A 14,424-nucleotide genomic window follows, 5' to 3' on the forward strand; every position below is an offset into this window, starting at 1 on the left:
TATATAAGAGAGAGGCTAAAGGCTCTTGAAAGGTGTAGTTTCTTGTGAGTGGGAGGACGATTTAAAAAAAAATTTTCAGATTGCCGTTGTGTCAGTCGTATCGGCTAGTACTGTTTTAAGTCTAATAGAGTCTTTCTATTTTTGGCACTCAGTCAACTCGTATTTCAGGGTTCTCCTTTGATCCTCATACAGTATGTTTTTTTTTTTTTTTCTATTTCGTCTTTCATGGTGTTTCCTTTGCGTACATTGCTGAGAATTCCAAAGTTTTAAATCACAGGACTTTTGGAAAGTCCTGAGTTTTCTGTTAAAAGATAAAAACTGTGAAGCTGCACGGGGACAACTTTCGGATTGGAAATTTGGACTCTACTAAACCTTACTAGTGATTCCACGAGAAAAAATGAAAATATCTGCTTCCATGTGAACGTTTTCATGCATTTATTCCATGTGCAATTTTCTACCAGTTAATGAAACGTCTTGCTCATGTACCACTATTGGCTTTCCATCGTCATATATTCTTTTCCAACATTACGGCACCGCATTACTTCCTTTATTTTTGCCAGTGAGTCAGTAATTCATATGTTCCTCTTATCACTCAGAACCTTTCCCTGTTGGCGTGGGTGTTGCAGCTTATGTTTCTCTATCCATTCAATAGTTAGGATTCATAACAGAAGGTAACAATTCTCATTGGATTTGATATACGAATTATTTCAAATGATGGTAAATATCAAATGTGACTGGATGTATAATTTTATTCATAGAAGAGAAAAGTCAAGGCCAATCAGCATTTTTAAAGCAGAAATACTTTGACTTAGTTGCTTAGTTATGAGTAAGTCTAGAGTTTTGAGTGTTTCTGTTACATGTGCCTTGAAAGTGTATTGTGGGATTTTCTGTTATACAAGCTATTGTCCACTAAGCTGCGTGAAATAGAAATACATGAAAGCTAACCTAACATAGCATCCATTAAAAGCGAGTGAGCGAGAGAGAGAGAGAGAGAGAGAGAGAGAGAGAGAGAGAGAGAGAGAGAGAGAGAGATGTGTATTGTGTACATATGTCGTGGTAGATGTTAGAGAAATAATATTTTTGTGCGATCTGTTATAAGAATTCTGGTCACAATGTGCTTGACTTTTCGTTCTTTTACGTGCTTTTCACAGCTAGGTGTCAAATATGGATATGAGAGGAGTGCAACACGATCCCATTAGTGAGTGTCATGTTACAAGCTAGAAATTCATTCCGGTGTGTCACAATAGTAATGGACATGATAAGATATCGGACGGTTTAGAAATGACCGCCTGATTAGGATGCAAGCTTACACGTGCAGCAAGGAAAGAGACAAACAAATGAAAAAAAACAACAACATATAAATGCGTACAGACATTTATGAATAAATAAATCAGTAGAATAAATAGATAAACGAACATGTGAAAATACAAATTGAAAAAACAAAACAAAAACATACTATAATGTAAACAAGGAAATACCATTACAAAATGTCATCAGAGAAGGTGATTGAATTGCCATGAAGGTTGAATTAATGCATTGTAAATAAATGTGTTAAATAAACGCACGTTTTCAGTATGTATTTTGATAGGAAAATCAGTTTAACAGAAAAGGTACGTATTTCTAGCACAAATTTCAACATATATTCTAAACGACTTTTTCAGGTTAAATTCAAAAGAAATAAGAAGAATGCTGAACAATCAAAGCGTTACAGTTGTCTGAATACAGTAGCGAATGTTTGGAAGCCTGACTTGTATTGCCATTTTCCTGCAGCACCGAATCTCCGTGGTATGATTTCCTGAGATTTGTATTGTGTGAGGCACGTGGCAAGACGGAATACTTAATAGTGTTGCATATCTGTTCTGTCCAGGAGTTAACCAGGATTCACAATATTTCATCACTTTTGGTGGTAAACCGCGGAATTCCTGCCTGATTTTGTATTTTTTCCTATCTGTGACATGAATGCTTTGCAGAGGGAGGTGTCATGACACTTTCCCTCATGATTTCAGTGGGCCGTTTTGTTGTTGTTGCTTTTAACCCCTTCAGTACCATGGCGCGTTTCCATATTCATTCTGGTTACTATTTAGGGATTTTATACAGCGTCAGAAACTCATGTAGGGATTAGAATAGTGAAGACTGTGACCTTCTGACCTCCATAGACCCTGCCTAATGAAAATTAAATCGTCTGATCGTGCCCAAAACATGGTAAACTCAGCCCCAACACTGAAGGAGTTAACTGTTAACCAGACTCCTTGCATTTTTTTAATCAATAAATAGCTCTACACACCTCTTAAATCTCTCTCTTAGTTTATCCTGTTCAGTGACCTTTACCACCACTTTTATTCAACTTTATTTGTTATTCTCTATGACTATGTTATGATTGGTTTATCCTCACTGCTTCTGCTCTTCCTCATTTGGTCTCTTAGTTTTCTCTTACTATTTGATTTTGCTATTCCATCTCTCTCTCTCTCTCTCTCTCTCTCTCTCTCTCTCTCTCTCTCTCTCTCTCTCTCTCTCCTTTCGTGATTGATGTTGTTGCCTATAAAGTAAATTTCCCAGACGAAAGGGAGAGTTTAAGCTTGAAAAAGAACCCAGTTTCGCTCTTACCTACTTTTCTTGAAGAGGGTTAAGGCTGGAGAGAGAGGGAAGGCGGGAAGGAGAGGAAAGAGAGCGGTGGGTGGGTGGAGAAGGAGAAGGAATATAGGAAGATGCGGAGACAGGAATGCCAGAGAGAGAGAGAGAGAGAGAGAGAGAGAGAGAGAGAGAGAGAGAGAGAGAGAGAGAGAGATTAGGTCACTTTATCGGTAATTAGATGTACATGTCAACGTACACTCATGCTATAGTAACGAAGAAGCAGCACCAATAACATACGTGTATCTGTTGGAGACTGCGTGTGAGATATTAATATTCTCTCGTGTAGGAAAGCGCTGTGGTCATCTGTCATGGCGGGTGGGGGGGGGAGGGACGGAGGACAGGATGCGGCACCGTTTCATCGCCACTTCACTCGCTGCATTGTATTCCATCCATCCCAGGCAAGGAGTGGAATTTGTTAGCACAGTTGACTGATATTAGTGCTATTTATTTCATATTTATTGATTTTTTTTTCTTCTGTTGTAACTACGCCATTTTATTCAGTTATACAGCAGCGCCGCCATTAAATCAAACTTATGTATTTTGCAGATTACCGTTTAGCAACAGAAGCTTTATTAACCCCTTCAGTAGCGGAACGCATTTCTGTCATGAGTTGGGGTGTGATTAGACGATTTTATTAACATTAGGAAGGGTCTATGGAGGTCAGAAGATTGATGGCCAGTCTTCACTATTTTAATTCCTCACATAAGTTTCTAAAGCTGTATAAAATCACCAAATAGTAAGCAGAATGAATATTGATACGCGTCATGGTACTGAAGGGATTAGTCACTTGAGGCTCGTCGCCGTAAGGTTTGTATTTAGAAACGCTTTGCTCTCTCACTACAACTACTTTCCTAAGCCACAAAGACGATTAGCAAAGTTCTGAAGACTATTTTTACTTTTATTAATGTAGAAATTTTGTTAACCTGTAACTAGAACCATAGAAAAACACCCTGATAAACCTATGTAGCTTCAACTGTAGAGCCTTTGGAAAGTAATGGAAATGCGGTGCAGAAGTGGTTCTAAGAAGCGAGGGCGCAGTACACCCTCACGGTTGGACTCCTTTTAACCCACTACTCAACGCTCCAGCTTCTCGTACATGCTGTGCCACCACTATCATCACTACCAGCACAGTGTAGAGAGAGGGGCGGGAGTGGCAGGGAGAGGGGACTGGTCTGTCTGCAAGGGAAGAAAGAAAGATGGGGCGGGAAGAAAGATGGCCGGAGAGAGTGAGAGTGTCAGCTGCAGGAGTACGTGAAGCGAGAGGGAATAATGGTCACGCTGGGAGTACAAACGGAAATTGGCAGAATAGATGCATATACTGGACTTATGTGAGTGTGTAAGTAATTCATACAAACATGGGTGCGAATATATACCACCGCATGGACAAATGAATTAATAATACGTGGAGAAAGGGACAACAGCAGCCGAAGCGAAGTGAACAGGGCCCAAATAAACCTTCCCCTCTGTTATGTCCGCACCGACCTGAGCCGAGAGTGTGTGGGACGCGCCGAATCCTCCACACTCGGCCTGGGAAAGGGAGAGCCTGGGTCATTTGTGTATTCATTTCCGTATTGATTATTGATGTTGAATTACTATTGTTATTGTTATTGTATCCCGTTTAGGGTGAGGGTGATGGAGAGGAGGAGGAGGAGGAGGAGGAAGAGGATGAGAAAGAAGAGGAGGAAGAGGAGGAGAAAAGCGGAACAACAGAGAACTTCAATAAAGGGAAAGCGAAAAGAAAAAAATAGTTGTAGTTCTTGATTCGGAGGGGAGCAGTTTTTCTTTTCGCTCTATCTTTTCACTATGTGTGTGTGTGTGTGTGTGTGTGTGTGTGTGTGTGTGTGTGTGTGTGTGTGTGTGTGTGTGTGTGTCACTGGTGTGGTGGTATACGATAATTATTTACGAATTGGCTGAATCAATGAACTGATGAAGGATGAAGTAACTGAAGGAAAAAATATAAACTTCACCTCGCGAAACTAATGACATAAACACACACACACACACACACACACACACACACACACACACACACACACACACACACACACACACACACACACACACTGAATTAAACTATGTGCTTTACGGATAAATTTAAAAGTCGAAAGGGATTTCACACTGTACATATTGCAAGCAAAAATTTTACCTCTTATCTGACACTGAACCTGAAAGAAGAGGTGATATGACGCAGGTTTGATGAAAGGATTAAGTATCGAACCTTCTGCGTGAAATATTGCTTTAACTGACTGATAGACTGATTGACTGATTGACTGACCGAATAACACCTGCACACACACACATCCAGTGATTATTTTCTCAGATGACTGCAGCTTGTCGAATGAAATGACATAATGATTTACTAATAGGAGCGTTGGATGTCTGACCGATTCATTGAGAGATTGACTGATAAGGTAAAAAATAATTATCATTGACTAACGACGCTGAAAATGTATGACTTTTTTTTTGTTTTTGTGAGGGAGGATAGATTTGTGGGATGAATGACTGAATCTGACACCATCAAATTATTTCTTTCTCATTCTTTCCTTTCATCCTTGTTGCATTTGTGATGTGGGCAAAGATTTAACCTCTTCAGTACCAGGACGTGTTTTTTATATCTATTCTGTTTACTATTTGGTGATTTTAGAGAGCTTCAGACACTTAAGTGCGGATTAAGATAGTGAAGACTCTGGCCATTAATCTTTTGACTTTCATAGACCCTTCCTAATGCCAATAAAATCGTCTAATCACACCCAAAACTCAAGGTAAAAATGCGTCTTAGTACTGAATGGGTTAAGTACTGATGTGGTTGTATGTGTGAGCAGTAGGTCAGTAGTATACTATATACGTAAGCTGAAGAGTATAACGGTGCATGTGAACGATGGGTGTAATGGGAGGAAGCTATGATGGTTGTGTGGTTGGGAAGTCGAATGTGTCTTCAGCAACATTTTTTTTCCTTTACACTTTTTGCTTCTGTCTTTTTTTTTTTTGCCACGTTTCCCTTTGCGTCTCTCCAATCTTCCTCTATTATTGCTCCTCCTCTTCTTTCTCCTTCTCCTTCATTCGTTCTCCCTTTCCCTCATTTTCTTCCTCCTGTCTTCATCCGCTTCCTGCTTCCTTTCATTATTCTCAATCTTTGTCGTGTTTTCTCGAGTGGTTCTTTTTCTCTTCCTTCTTCCTGCATCTTCCCTCTTTTGCTCTCTCCCTCCCTTCTTTGCCTTTTTCTTTGCATGCTTTCTCCCTTTCTCTCTTCTTTTCACTTTTCCCTCTTTTTTTCTTTCCCTTTTTTATTATTTCTTTTATTTATACCATGTGGGCTTTTCACGGGAATTTATGGGCTTAAGGGGATACTTTTTGTGGTACCTCCTACCTCAAAGCCCATCCACTAGGAAACCGTTGCCCTGAGTGAGAAAGCCCAACCTACACTCGGACCGTGGACAGGATTCGAACCCGTGCGCTTGGAGATCCCTCGGACGCCAAAGCACGCATGGTTCCACTGTACCACGGCGGGTTTTCTCTTTTTCTTCACCGTTCCTGCATGTTGTTTACTTTTTATTTTCCTTTCTAACTTGTATTTTCCGTTCTGTTTTCCTTCTTTTCTCCTTTCCTCTCGTCTTCCTCTTATTTCTATCGTCTTCTTTGCATGGCACTTACATTTTACTCTCCTTCCTGTTATTCTATCGTCTTTCTTCTCTTGTTTTCCGACTTTTCACGCTCTTCTTCCTGTCCCATTCCCTCTTCTGTCTTTAATCTTCTAGTCTTTTATCTTTTTTTTTTTCCTTGTCTCCCCATTGACTTTTCTGTCCTCTTCCCATCCTTTTCCCTTTATTCCTGTCCTCATGTCGCTTTTTTTTTTATATTCCTCTTTCTCATCCTGTATCTTGCTTTCTGTCCTCTTATCTCCTTTCCTCCTTTCCTCTCTTCATGCCCGTCCTTTATCCTTCTTTCCTGTTCTCTCTCTCTCTCTCTCTCTCTCTGTTTTTCATTATTTCCTGGCCTCCCATCCTCTTTTCTGTCTTCTTTTCCTTTCCCTCGTCCTTCTTTCCTGCCTTCTCTTCCTCCTTTCTTGCCTGTCTTCTTTCCCCACCTCCCCCGTGATCTGACTTGGGTTTCTCCACGTCCCGCCCTACGCTGGCAAAAGTTACTCCCGAGCGTAACTTTGATAGTTCGCATCTCGTGGGATATCAGGTAGAAGATCTCCCAGAAGTATTAATGTAAGTAGTGTGTGTGTGTGTGTGTGTGTGTGTGTGTGTGTGTGTGTGTGTGTGTGTGTGTGTGTGTGTGTGTGTGTGTGTGTGTGTGTTGCTTTCATGCAGCTAACTTTCTTTTCATGAGGCAGTTTTCTGTGTCTGTCGGTCTGTCTGTCTGTCTGTGTCTGTGTCTGTGTCTCTGTCTCTGTCTCTGTCTCTCTCTCTCTGTCTCTCTCTCTCTCTCTCTCTCTCTCTCTCTCTCTCTCTCTCTCTCTCTCTCTCTCTCTCTCTCTCTCTCTCTCTCTCTCTCTCTCTCTCTCTCTCTCTCTCTCTCTGTCTGTCTGTCTCTGTCTCTCTCTCTCTCTTTCTCTTTCTCTTATCTCCATCTCCATCTCCATATCTCTTTCTCTTTCTTTCTTTCTTTCTTTCTTTCTTTCTTTCTTTCTTTCTTTCTTTCTTCCTTCCTTCCTTCCTTCCTTCCTTCCTTCCTTCCTTCCTTCCTTCCTTCCTTCCTTCCTTCCTTCCTTCCTTCCTTTCTTCCTTTCTTCCTTCCTTCCTCCCTTCCTTTCTTCTTCTCTCTCTCTCTCTCTCTCTCTCTCTCTCTCTCTCTCTCTCTCTCTCTCTCTCTCTCTCTCTCTCTCTCTCTCTCTCTCTCTCTCTCTCTCTCTCTCTCCAAATGCCAAAAATGTTTAGCGTGCGCCAGACACAAGACTTTTTGCCCCACTAAAGGCTTAAGATATTATCGCACTAACTCACATGCTTTTGTTTTCGAAATCATCAGGAAAGTTTAAGGGTTTTCAAAGGTTGTCCGTTTTCTAGGTCACCGTCGCGTGTTTATGAGTTTTAGGAGTGTGGTGGCGGGCTATCGTCGAGTGCGTGGTGGTGTGCGGTGGTGAGGTGGGGGAGCGTGGTGGAAACTGCCTTTTTTGTGTGGGGGGTAGTTTAACTGCGCCTGTATATTGTGGTGTGCGGTATGTGATATAGAGCTGGAGTGTGGAGATAGTGGTGTGTTGTGGAGCATGTGTGTGGTGAAGCGTGGCGGGGATATCGTGTGCGGTGGAGCGTGGTGTCCCTAGTGTGCGATGGCGTGGAGTGTGCCGGAGTGAGCCTGTGTGTGTGTGTGTGTGTGTGTGTGTGTGTGTGTGTGTGGAGTATGGTTGTGTGGGGTGCCAGGCGATAACGTATGCTTGTCATGGTGGTGTGGTGTGGTGAAAAGCAACTGTCAGGTATGCCTACGTTCAGTTTTATGGTTCACGATTTTAAAAGACTTGACGTGTGTGTGTGTGTGTGTGTGTGTGTGTGTGTGTGTGTGTGTGTGTGTGAAAAGTAAGAGTTGGTGGTCGGTTTGTCGGCGATTAAGTGCAGTGGGCCACTTGTGGAGGAACAGAAGGCGGTGTGTTGCTGGACAAATTGAATTGTCTTCAGGCGTGGCTGTGGTGTTAAAAAAAATGAAACTAGCCAGATGGTTCTTGTAGGCGCGCAATGAAATAATGAATTCGATTATGAAATGTACCGGAGTGAAATTCGAAAGAGCGGCAAGTGTTATAACCTTAATGTGACACGAGATGAGGGAGAAACAGTGAAAGGGGGGCATAGGGTAATGTTAGGGGCGGTTTAGTTAGCATTTATGTATTAGCTTCATTGAATATACTACCAGTACATCAACATACGATAATGACGGGAAAGAGGCGCAAAGTTACAAACCGTCCTTAACTGCTGCACTCTAATATTATTGTCAGCCTTAAATATTTTGTTGCTTGTAAGTTAAGACGTAATAGAACCTTGCACATTGTTAGTGTTTGTTGATGACGTACTTTCTTTTACAGTAAGGGGCAGCTTTCGCAGCACCACGTGAGAGAAAGAGTGGACATCCTCACCTTGCTAAGTTAACTACTCCATTGGGGCCCGATTGTTGCTCTAAGTATCTTTTAAGCTAATTAACTGGAGGACTATTGTTGCGGTATTGAGTATATTGTGATTAATCAGTGAGAGGTAGATTATTGTTATATTGATATCATATTGCGTATACTGTGCTTCTAGGACCATAGTATAAAAAATAAACTACTATGGTAAGTCACTGATCACTTCGAAGTTTTTCCCAATCTAAAACAATTATGCAAGTCAATTAAGTGAGTACCGCATCAAGAGAGGTGTAATAAAGGACCCTCAGGTTTTGTCGATAGTCACGCAGGAACTGATAAAGATTCTAAATATTAGATAGTAATTGTTATTGATGACAGTGTTCATGACCTATTGACTCTTCATATGATTGTTTGGCTAAGCAAAATGGCAAACGAATGCAATCTCCTCTTCCTCCTGTTACTCCCACTGGTAATTATTGGGTCCAAAATTCGAAAATAATGTGCAACTCAGAAGTACTTATACTCTTAAAGATCAGGAACTGTCTGCCTGTAAAAGTAAACACGGGATATCTCTTTGATTTATTTTTTAGAAATGTCAACCATAAGTGACCAAGTACAACTGATATCTTTATATATATATATATATATATATATATATATATATATATATATATATATATATATATATATATATATATATATATATATATATATATATATATATATATATATATATATATATATATATATATATATATATATATATATATATATATATATATATATATATATATATATATATATATATATATATATATACATTTTTTTCTCTTTTTTGATATTTTTTGAATTGAAAGAAAATGGTCCTCAACTGCTGCTCCCAAGAATAAATTCAGAAAAGATTTCTTTACAGGAAGTGTCACTCACATTCATTCCTTCTTCCGAGCTTCACGCGCCTGCCGTTCCTCCTCCCGCCGCGCCTCCACTTCCCGAAGGTTATTGATTCTTGCACTGCGGCCACGTTCCTTGGGGCTCGAAGCGTGATGCCCTGAGCCTCTCTGATGTTGGCGGTAATCTCACAATAGTCACAGTGTTTGTCGTCACCTCGACCAATCGCGTGACGTGTTCTATGTGGCGGCACGGGCACCGTCACATTGTTGCGACTCCTTCGGAACTGGTGTGTTCCTAACGACCATTAAACCAGTATCAATGGCACGCACTGCAGGATTCTTCGGCGGTCCCCTGCAGGATATCTTTGCTCACCTTGTCTTTCTTCGCCGGCAGTATCATGCGCACGGCGCTGAACTGCTGCTGGAGGAGATGCAATGTCTCACCGGGTGGAGCGATAACGGGACACCTCTGTTTAGCTGACGTAGTGACTCCTGCTGCAGGGCAACGCAGATACTTCTACTAATAAAATACCACCTAGTGATGATATCATAAAACTTTACATGGAAACTATGTAAGAGACAGCTACATAAACTTTATACATTTGTTTATTTGTTCGTTTGTTTGGTATACTTTATTTGTTTGTTCACTTGCATTTATTCATATATCTCTCTGTCTGTCAGTGTATTTACTTCGGCCTTTTAGCGAGAGAAAGTGGGCAGTTTGTTGGTGAGCGCGGCGGGGCGGCCTGACGCAGCCCCCACTGGCCGGCAAGCCAAATGCACCGGTGGGACTTTGGGAGGCTGTATAACTTTCTGGACCAGGCCAGGGCCGCTTTCGTGCTTTGATATTTTAGGCTTATCTTGCAGGACGAAAGTGGCTGTCGGTAACGTCATTGTGAGGGGAAACTATTGTCGCTATATAACATGTACTATTTACTTGCAGACTCTGCCAGTGTCGACTTGTCGCTGAGGAAGAAACTTCTCGTGAATGGAGGTGAGTGTCTTCTTCTGTTACTGTGTCGTAGTGCTGATTGATAAGTCGCTGTCACCGTAACCCACTGTCATTACCATCGCCACTCACCCTTTCTCACCACTGTGCTTATTTGGCTAGGTAATTAGTGAGTTGATTGACTCATTAATTATATTCTAACAATGATAATGAAATAGAGATGATGATGATGGTGATGGTGATGGTAATGATAATCTTCAAGCTGACAGTGAGCAAGAGAATGGGATGTGTAGCGTGTATGATACACACACACACACACACACACACACACACACACACACACACACACACACACACACACACACACACACACACACACACACCTCTGAGCTCGCTCCGTAATGGGGAAGACTCGCTGACCAGAGGACGACCGAGGTGAATTACACACACACACACACACACACACACACACACACACACACACACACACACACACACACACACACACACACACACACACACACACACACACACACACACACACACACACACACACACACACACACACACACACACACACACACACACACACACACACACACACACACACACACACACACACACACACACACACACACACACACACACACACACACACACACACACACACACACACACACACACACACACACACACACACACACACACACACCTTACTGCTATACAAACCCACACATGACATGTATAAAAAAAAAGGAAAAACAATAGAATGAAAGACACAAATAAGAATATAGAAACTTACCCAAAGTAATGGAAGCCACCGTCTCTTCTGCCGATAGTATAGAAAGATTGGGTCATGGTTTTTGTATTCACTCAATGACATTTTGAGTATAAAGTTAAGGACAGTGTATTGCGCCAGGACACCGATAAACATTTCTTCATTTCACTCGGGAAGAAAAGGTGATTACTTTTTCCCTTTTCTTTTCTCCTTCGCTGTTTTTTTTTTTTTTTATTTCTTTCCTCCCTTCACGGTGGATTGTGGGGGTGTTAGGTGTGGGCAAACCCGCGCCCGGCTCTCACTGATGCGATTTTACAACACCCTGTGACCTTTAACAGGGGAAGGCTGTATAAGGATTGCTATCTCTCTCTCTCTCTCTCTCTCTCTCTCTCTCTCTCTCTCTCTCTCTCTCTCTCTCTCTCTCTCTCTTTCTTTCTTTCTTTCTTTCTTTCTTTCTTTCTTTCTTTCTTTCTTTCTTTCTCTCTCTCTCTCTCTCTCTCTCTCTCTCTCTCTCTCTCTCTCTCTCTCTCTCTCTCTCTCTCTCTCTCTCTCTCTCTCTCTCTCTCTCTCTCTCTCTCTCTCTCTCTCTCTCTCTCTCTCTTTTTTTTTTTTTTATTTAAACAAATCTTAATACAAAGGAACATGTACCCAAAGGCGCACTGTCGTGTGCTACCTATTCTAAGGGTACTACAATCTATTTCTCTACAATATTTACAAGACTTAAAAATAGATAATATACAAGATGGTCAGCATGTAAATGGAGCACTATTCGTTTCACTTCACTAGCACTATTCACGCACTGCACTACACTGAGTGTCACGTCACAAAGAGTGTCAGAGGAGTTGGCAGTGTCTGTCTCCACTTATGTGCCATCAGTTTGACACTGTGTGTGTTCATCTCCTGGACGTGAGGCACCGCGGCCGTGAACAAGTTCCACATCCTGGAGACGCGTCCTGCGAAGGTGCGTTGATGCTGACACCCGTGGGATCGCGGCACCTCTACGGCGTCACCACCATTGAGCACCGTTCTCGTGCTCCGTGCGGTGACTCTTAGAGGATGACGCAGCCCTGCCAGATGTGGCACTCTTTGCACCTGTGCCTTATGGAACACTACGATCGCCGCCACGTCTCTGCGGTGTTCCAGTGAATCAAGGGACGCTCAGGCTCTGGGTGAGGTGGTAGTGCAGCATCTACTAGCCGTATGGCGCGGCGTTGGATGCTGTCCAGTCTCCTTCTGTGTGTGGCGGCACAGGACATCCAGGAGAGAGCTGCGTATTCAAGGTGGGGCCGCACCTGTGCCTTGTACAGCAGCAGTCTCCCCTTCCTGTCGAGGAAACTGGCGATCCTTCTGAGAGCGGAGATCCTGTGAGAGGCTTTCTTGGCAATGGTTTTGACATGCCTGTCAAACCTCAGCCCTCGATCCACCTCCACTCCAAGTATCTTGACGTCATCTTGGAGTGGGAGAGCAGCAGCGCCAAAGACAACTTTCCTGCCATTGCTGCCATGGCGGCTGGGGACCGAGAGACAACCATTGCTTGTGTCTTCTCCGGCGCGAATGTCACTTGCCAGCGAGCACCCCACTCCTTTATCACTCGTAGCTGCTGATTGATGGCCTCAGCAGCCCGCCCACTGTCCTGGCGTGGATAGGTATAGGAGAGGGTGCAGTCATCAGCATAGGCCATGACTCCTGGCAGTAGCTGGAGAAGATCATCCACGTAGATATTCCACAGGAGTGGGCCAAGAATTGAACCCTGTGGCACTGATGCCTCCACAGGCAGGGACTCAGATGTTTGCCCGTTGACAACCACCTTGAGGCTTCTGTCCTGCAGGTAATTTCCCAGAGTCGTAGCAAGCCACCCTGGATGCCTTTAGCACGAAGCTTTTCTAGTAATCCGTTGTGCCATACTTTATCAAAAGCTCCTGCTATGTCCAAAGCAACCACTATAGTGTCCTTGCCGTCGTCGAGGGCGTCCTGCCAATGCCTGGTGAGAAGCATCATTAGGTCGGAGGTTGACCTTCCAGGTCTGAACCCAAACTGTTGGTCTGAGAGGAGGGCATTGTCCTTGAGATGGCTACACACCACCTCTGCCACGACCCTCTCAAACACTTTACCCACCACTGACAACAGGGATATGGGTCTGTAGTTTTTTGGGTCCGTCCTGGAGCTTTTTGTGTGCAGGAACTACTCGAGCCTCCTTCCACACTGAAGGCCAGACGTTTTCCCGTACACAAGTTGTGAAGACTTGGGTGAGAGGGGCAGCCAGTTCCTGGGAGCATCGCTTCAGCAGGTGCGGGCTGATGTCATCAGGGCCGGTGGCTTTCTGTGTGTCCAGCCCCGCAATAATCGCTTCACCTGCTGATGCGTCACCTCCACCATGGTGACAGTCTTCTCACATTGCTGGACCAGCTGAGGCGGTGGCTGCTGTGGATTCCCGACCTTCATTTTTCCAGCAAACAAGGAAGCCAGCAACTGTGCCCTCTCCTTACTGCTGGTGGCGACAGTACCGTCCTGCTTGCTGAGGGAGGGATGGATTCTTGGTGGCCAGTTCCTTGTTTGTCCTTAACAAGAGACCACCAAGTTTTGTTTCCTACGCCAGTGCCACACAGTTTCCGGCGCAGGCTTTCCTCCCACTTTTTTAAGGCCCACTTGCTGGTTACCACCATCCTCCTGCATGCAGCCCTGTGCAGGTCCTTGTTGCGCCGAGTCGGGTTCCTCTTGTAGCGGAGCCAGGCAGCATACTTTGCCTCGGCAGCAACACGGCAACGGTAGCCAAACCATGGCTGATCCGTCGATCTGGTGGTGTATTCCCTGTGTGGGACGTGGCGTCTCTGGAGGGCGAGAAGGTGAGAGGTGAGTGCAAGTGCTTCACTCTCTGCTCCTCCCTGTAGCAGAGTGGCCCATGGGGTGTGGGTCAGGTCGCGGCGCAGGGAAGCCCAGTCTGCTTTGTTCCACAGCCAGATGGTGCGGGTGGTGGCCTCGTCCTGAGCCACGCCCACTTCCAGCTGTGTCAGTACAGCGTGATGGTCAGAGCTGCCCACGAGCCCCAGCTGATGACACTGAAGCTTGTCTTCCTGGTAGTCTGAGATGACAGGGTCTAATGTCCCTCCTCGTTCATGTGTGGGAAGGT

General features: G+C 43.7%; 1 long non-coding RNA gene across 1 annotated transcript in view; it reads left to right on the forward strand.

Moving 5' to 3' along the window:
- Nucleotides 1–14,424, forward strand: part of LOC123504714 — a 62,291-nt gene that overhangs the window by 11,729 nt on the left and 36,138 nt on the right. The window contains exon 2 of the long non-coding RNA XR_006674924.1: nt 10,514–10,564. This is a non-coding gene — a long non-coding RNA (uncharacterized LOC123504714). The remainder of the gene's footprint in view (nt 1–10,513; nt 10,565–14,424) is intronic.

This window comes from Portunus trituberculatus, chromosome 17 (assembly GCF_017591435.1).
Source record: "Portunus trituberculatus isolate SZX2019 chromosome 17, ASM1759143v1, whole genome shotgun sequence".
Lineage (NCBI taxonomy): Eukaryota > Metazoa > Arthropoda > Malacostraca > Decapoda > Portunidae > Portunus > Portunus trituberculatus.